Raw genomic sequence first — 6,554 nt, forward strand, 5'->3', positions numbered from 1 at the left:
TTAGAAGCAGTGCCCTACATGGATTTCTGAATCAGCAAGCCAGCAGTTCTCTTTTACGATGCTTGCTTTGCTTTCAGGGTAGAGAACAAGTTTATAATCAGGATCATCAGGACAGCAGTTTTCAATTTTGACCCATGAACGAGGATCAGGAGAATTATCGTCTATAATAATAGGACTGGCTGTGCTGGAAGGGACAGAGCTTGGGGCAGCTGGTGGTACTGAAGTGGGCGTTGCTAGTGCTACTGTAGTAGGAGTAGTTGGTGGTACAGCAGTGGGAGTAGCTGGTGCTACTGCAGTGGGAGTAGCTGGTGCTACTGCATTGGGAGTAGCTGGTGGTGCTGAAGTCGGAGTAGCGGTTGGTGCTGCGGTGGGAGTAGCTGGTGGTACTGCAGTGGGAGTAGCTGGTGGTACTGAAGTGGGAGTAGCTGGTGGTACTGCAGTGCGAGTGGCTGGTAATACTGCAGTGCAGTGGGTGTTGGGGTCTCCTGTAGGTTAGCTCTGCGGTTTTGGAGCAGCTTCAACGCCAGGGTTAACATTAGGTTTAGTACATGTAATGGATTCAGCTTCCAGTACCCCAGTGGGAGTAGTTGAATTTGGTACAGGGTTAGGATCAGATGTAACTGGATCAGCTTTGTAATCTAAATCTATTGATACAGTTTCACTTTCAATAACACGTTCACTCACACCCTTTTTGCCACGCTTAGGGACGGGTTGTCCTGCTGTCACATCAACATTAACTTTAAACGTTCTTTTCATTATCTCGGCTCTTTCACCATGCCGTCCAGATAACGGGTTTCGGCTTTTCGCTGTTGGGATCTCCTTAAAGCTACTTGAACTTCCTAACTTGGAAGTATACTCGACTTTGATGTACTCGACTTCGATGTACTCGACTCGGATGTACTTGACTTGGATGTACTTGACTTGGAAGTACCCTTAGTTGGCGGCTTTTCTAAGACCAGACCTTCTTCCTTCTGGGCAGCATTGCTCAAGATATTAATACAATCATGTACAAGGCTGCACATTTCCTTCAAGCTTTCAGTGTCATCCACACTGATGTGAGTTAATGATATGACTTCTTTTATGGCTTCTTTGCTTTTTGTGTTCCACGTTTTACGTGATTTCAGTTTATCGGGAAGTTTTGAAGGCTCTTCATCGAAAATCACATTTGAGCCATGAACCTTGTTTTCCGGTATCGCATCTTCCGTTTCCTCTCCCTCATCAATTTTAGCAATTGGCTCTTTACGAAACACGACAACATGTGCCAAAGTTAACAAAGGAGATTCTCTGCAATGCGCAGGGAATTTGTCAAATCCCCAACCTTTGAAATACCTAAACAGAGCTGAGAAGAGCTTTCAAGGAAGGCGGTGCTTCTCCCAATCAACGCATTCACAATGTGGAATTCTTTCATCGTCACCAAACGACAAGCAATACCAGCAACCCTGGGTGTTGGGATCCAAGCTTTTAACTTTAAATGTGCCTCGGTCTTCATCTCTCACTTGAATGCATTCTTGCCCTATCTCGACAGCTGAAGACAGCCTATCCAAGTAGTTATTGATAAGCGAGGGAGGACGGTCGTGGAGATAATGAGGCACATCAGCATTTTACTGGCGGTACTGACTGGAAGTCTAACATTGTTTTCGACATATCTGTTGCGAGTAAAACTACAGAAACGATTTTTTTTCTGAAACTCGAGGTAAATGTATTAACCCAGCCGACACATAAATGAGTAATCATTAACTAATTGATAATCAATCAATCAATCAATCAATGACAGGTCACTGGCTAATCAATTTATTATTCGTTTCTATCAGTTATTACTGATGTCACTTGTACTAATGTTTTTGATATATGCGCCTAAAAGGTGAAAACTGCTGGAGGTGATTACCCTCAGACCGTTGTGGAACAGAACTTCTTTTTCAAAGCTCTTTTACGGCCCGCCAAGGGTTAAAACGCTAATTTCCCATTACTTTTTTTTGTTACCGTGGGAGGGAAAATAAGAGGGGGTTTGACCTCTGGAATGACCCAGTGAACAAAACAGAAGAGGAAATTTCGAAAAAAAAAATTGTGGGCCGGGATTCTTATTTACAGGCGTATGGACACGAGGAACTTAAACGACGTGATATTACAGACTGATATTACGACCTTTAACTAGTGTATTGCCTGTCGCAGCTTTTTGGGAGAAACTCCTATATCAGAATGCTTAGCATGGTACTCAAGGAGGAGTTCTGTCTTCCCACCAAATCTGTCTGATTTAAAACCCAAGTTTTGGCGTTCGGAGCCATTGTTGGTGTTGACATTGAGAAGTATTCTTTCTTTGTGGTATGCCCAAACCCAGCGCTGAAAAACAGAAACAAAAAGAATGAGTATAAACCTGGTGTAGTTTTGTTGTAGCGGATTACGCGTAGAATGTGATGAGAAACAAAACGCCACAGGCATGTAGTTCTTATTTTAGCGCATGCCTTACTAGGTAGTCCATTTTATAAGAAACAGTTTGAACCCAGGAGTATCAGTAGTTCATCTAGGGTGATCATCCAGGTGATGGTTTGTCCGGAAAGGAACTGTTATCATCTTCAGAGTCAAGTGAGTCGCTTGACTCTGAAGGAGACTTCCGCTTAGTATGTCGAGACATAAGTCACCAACGACAGTTCTTTTCAGAACTAACATTACCCGGTAGTCATACATATCACTTTGAATAAATTCCGTTTTCCGACTTGTCTTGAATCTGGAAAATGTTGAAGAGATATACCCTTAAAAATGAAACAATGAATTCAAGTCGCCAGAGGTAAACTTACACTAACAAACAGTGGGGAAAAATTGTATTGTACAACGGACAATGGACTTAAATGGGCCTAGTATTGTCTCAGCCTAGTTTTTTCAAACCTTTTTCTAAAGAGAGACTGTCCCCAAAGTTCTTCGTCGTCTTTACGTAGCTGCACCTTCTCCTCGACCACCTTAACTGTGCTTGCACGGGTAATCGTTGTCATTGCAGCTAGGGCTTTCGTCTTTAAATGGCTCCTTCCGTTGCTGATTTTTGACAGCCAACGCTCCTACGCTTGCTTTCTATGAAAGTCACATATGTAGACCAGACATCCTAATAAAAGAGAATTAGTTTTATTGTCAAATATAAGGCAGTCTCGATTAACACGTCGATCTACACATTATTGCAATTGCGGGCATGCGCTGAACTGTTTTTCTTCTGTATGCGCTGTTCCTAAGCTATTTTATGACCAGGGATGTTCCTAAAGTATATTTCAATAAACAACAAGAACAAAACAAACAAACAAACAAACAAACAAACAAAAGAAACCTCACGATATTACCAATTTCCACTCATTTCAAAGGTACCTGGGAAAAAGATCTTCCACTTCCGAAATCTCTTCTTCAGCATAATCAACCATGAAGTGTTTTGGAGCCCAATCAGGATTCCACTTCTTAATGACAGACAAAGCCTCTTTAACAGCATCAGTGGTCTCCGATTGTGTTACAAACGAAACTACGACTTTGTATTCCATATTCGTATTTACAACTGGGAAATAGAAGGGCAGAGAATATTTCGTTGTACTATAGATGTCACCTAAAAGGGACAGCTCATTCCCGTATCTGTTAAGGAAACGTCGTTGGCAGCTCGTCCGGTGGACGAGTAGCAGGCCTTTATTCAAGGTGCTATCGTCCACTTTCTTTCCCTCCAGATCGTCGTCTTCCAGTTCGCCTTCTTCGACACTGCCTTCGCTGTCCACAGCGGCATCCTTGAATTCTGGGTCAAGAGAGAGACGAAATTCGAAAAAAGCTCCCTCGTTTTCAGCTCGCTAAACTTTGATTTTTTTCAATGACGCTCGCCTGGTCAACCTTTGCCAAACGCTGTTTGATAACTGCATTGCACATGTGATTTTTTATGGTGCTCTTGCAAGGGCAGAAGCGTTTTTTAGACTTCGGGGGAGGCGCGCTTTCCGGAAATAGACTATTCTTCACATACACATGGATGTGGCGTTTCATCTCGTTTACATCTCGGAAACCACCCCAGGCTAAAGCTTGTATTCTTTCCAATATTCTTGGGTCGATTCTTTGAGATATTCCAGCCACCTGTAACCCAAAAGCAGAATTTTGTTTACTCCAGGATTCATTTTTCGTGTATTCTGTGACAAAATGTGGCGATCGGGCGATACCCTTCCACTTGTTTTGGCCTTTAGCAAACAGACATACCTGTCCTAAAAATGACTAGCGTTGTAGGAATCCCGTGAAAATTCAATATGTACCCGGTTTTCTCCCCTCGCCTTTCCATTTGTAATGTCAGCCCTGAGTTGCTCAGAGGCCCTTTTTCTTCTTCTCTCCGTGTTTTCTGAGATCTTTAAACAGAAAGAAAGAAAAAAAGAAGTAAAAACAAATTGTGACTGCCTTCAAGTGAGAAAGGATCCCTTGAACCTTATGCAAAAATGGCTGCCATTGACATCTGTTATCTGGTCAAGTTTCTACAACCACTCAGCGGGTAACATCAAAAAGAAGTGACATAATACACTACACTGAGACATTGCGGTACTTGTTTAAAGATGGTAAAGCTGTGACTTATTTAAATTTACAAGATTTGTATGGAAAAAAAATCACCACGGCCTGCCTTGCCTCATTTTTATGATTTTTAGATAATACATTTCGATGTAATTTACTCTAGTACCTAGAAAGTAATGTAGCTTTAATACTCCACACAGCGATTCCTTTTGACTTGATCTTTACGGTGAAGTTATTTATTTATGTTGACAAACGCTTCTTTTTCAGGGACAAAAAATAACTGAGGCCTTTTTTCATTGTGTGTTACCAGTTACACACGTTTACGGACCTACATCGTACGAGAGGTGAATTAAAGTTCACTTAAGTTTAAAGGGGCTATGTCACGGGTGATGCATCTTAATAAAGCTGGCCAATATTTCCAAATTTGTCCTTCTGTAATCCACCAACCTTCATCAGCTTTAACCATCCTTTGTAATTAGTTATCAAATCAGTGGTGTTTTCTTCCTTCAAAAAAACTACTTCTTTGGGACGCATCGTCTGACGTCATTGTTTTGAATATTTAATGAGGTCCTTTCGAGTCATTCCTTTTAACCGCGACCAAAATGTTGAGCATATATCTTAATGAATACGTCATATGCTCAAAATCTTGAGCCTGTGACGTAATCCTGCCCCTTTTAACCCTTTGACGCCCAAGTAGCCATATATTAGCTGTGGTCATACTGCGCACTTTTGCCCTAGGTAAACTTGACTTGCTGACAGTTTTACCTTAGGAAACTTAAGTTTAGAAGTGTGACCGACTTTTCCCCAGTTAAATTACCTAGGGAAAATTTTGTCCATCGAAGCTTGAATATGTCAAGAGAACAATAGAATTTTCCTTGACAGTTACCCTACATGATTCGAAGGGGTAAACTGAAATCCCAGAGTAGTTAGCCAATAGATGCTATCGGCAAACGCGCTGATGACAGATTTGATTTTATCGCGTCACGTTTTACTTGAAAAAGATCGAAGCGCAAGTCTTTTGTCGCTATTGTAGCGTGCGCGTCGGCGTGGGTCAGAGGAAGATGGCGTGCTTTAGATCGAGCGTGTAAGTATGAATCATTTGCAATCAGTACACTTTTCATTTGGCTGAATTTTCTCAAGAGTTAGTTTCCTTGTTTGCTATAGCTTTTATTAATCGGCTGATAATATTTCGTTTCAGAAACCAGTATACTCATGGAGACGAACCGCACCCGATCTATAATAGCTTTCTTTTCAATCGGCTAAATAACAGGATCCAGGGCCTAGTGGAGTGTTCCTACAAAATCAGTTCACCCCGCCAACTTCACTTCGTTTAACTTGGCCCAGCGCCGCTCCACCAGTTAGCGAAATTCCTTCAACGTCGAGCGTAGTTCAATCACCATCAAGCGAAATTCTTTCCATTTCACAATCCCTTGTAAATACCTAGATGTGATTTCCTTCAGTGTGACCTTTTCACCTGGGGAAAATGAAACCCAAGATAAATTTAGCTCGGGTGGACTCAGGTAAATTTTCCCTAGGTAAATCAGTTTTCTCTCGGGCAAAAGTGCGTGGTGTGACCTCAACTATTGTCACTTAATGGTCGTGCCCCTTGTACTACTTGTGACGTCATCAATTTAAATGTCATCACATATCTTTGATAAGCAGATGGTAAAGCTAGGATAGATCTACCTGCGCAACAGTCGCTTTTGGAAATAGATGGCATTTTGACGTAGCAAATAGAAAAACAACGTTATCAGTTTTGGTGCAAAAATGGTGGTAAAATGGCCCATTATACCTATAATTGATCAAGGTCCCATTTCCAGGCTTTGCTCTTAATTTACACCCAACTTTTTAGGACAGCCCGAAAGAATATGAAACGCAAAAGGTAGCGAGAGTAAAAGTCCCGCGAAAAAGGAAAGGAAAAAGGTCAGAAAAAAGTTTCAAGCAGGCAATGGCAGAAAAGTCCAAATTTTGGCTTGTGCGCATGCACCAAATTGAAATATTCTACATTTTTGTACCTAATCTTAGAGAAATCTATCCGTTTGGGAAAAAAAAAT

The 6,554-nt window shown here is 41.5% G+C and overlaps 1 pseudogene; it reads right to left on the bottom strand.

Moving 5' to 3' along the window:
- LOC149096182 (uncharacterized) lies at positions 1–756 on the bottom strand (annotated as a pseudogene).
- Positions 757–6,554: the final 5,798 nt, after the last annotated feature.

This window comes from Orbicella faveolata, unplaced genomic scaffold (assembly GCF_042242905.1).
Source record: "Orbicella faveolata isolate gen_17 unplaced genomic scaffold, um_ofav_v1 contig_48, whole genome shotgun sequence".
NCBI lineage: Eukaryota > Metazoa > Cnidaria > Anthozoa > Scleractinia > Merulinidae > Orbicella > Orbicella faveolata.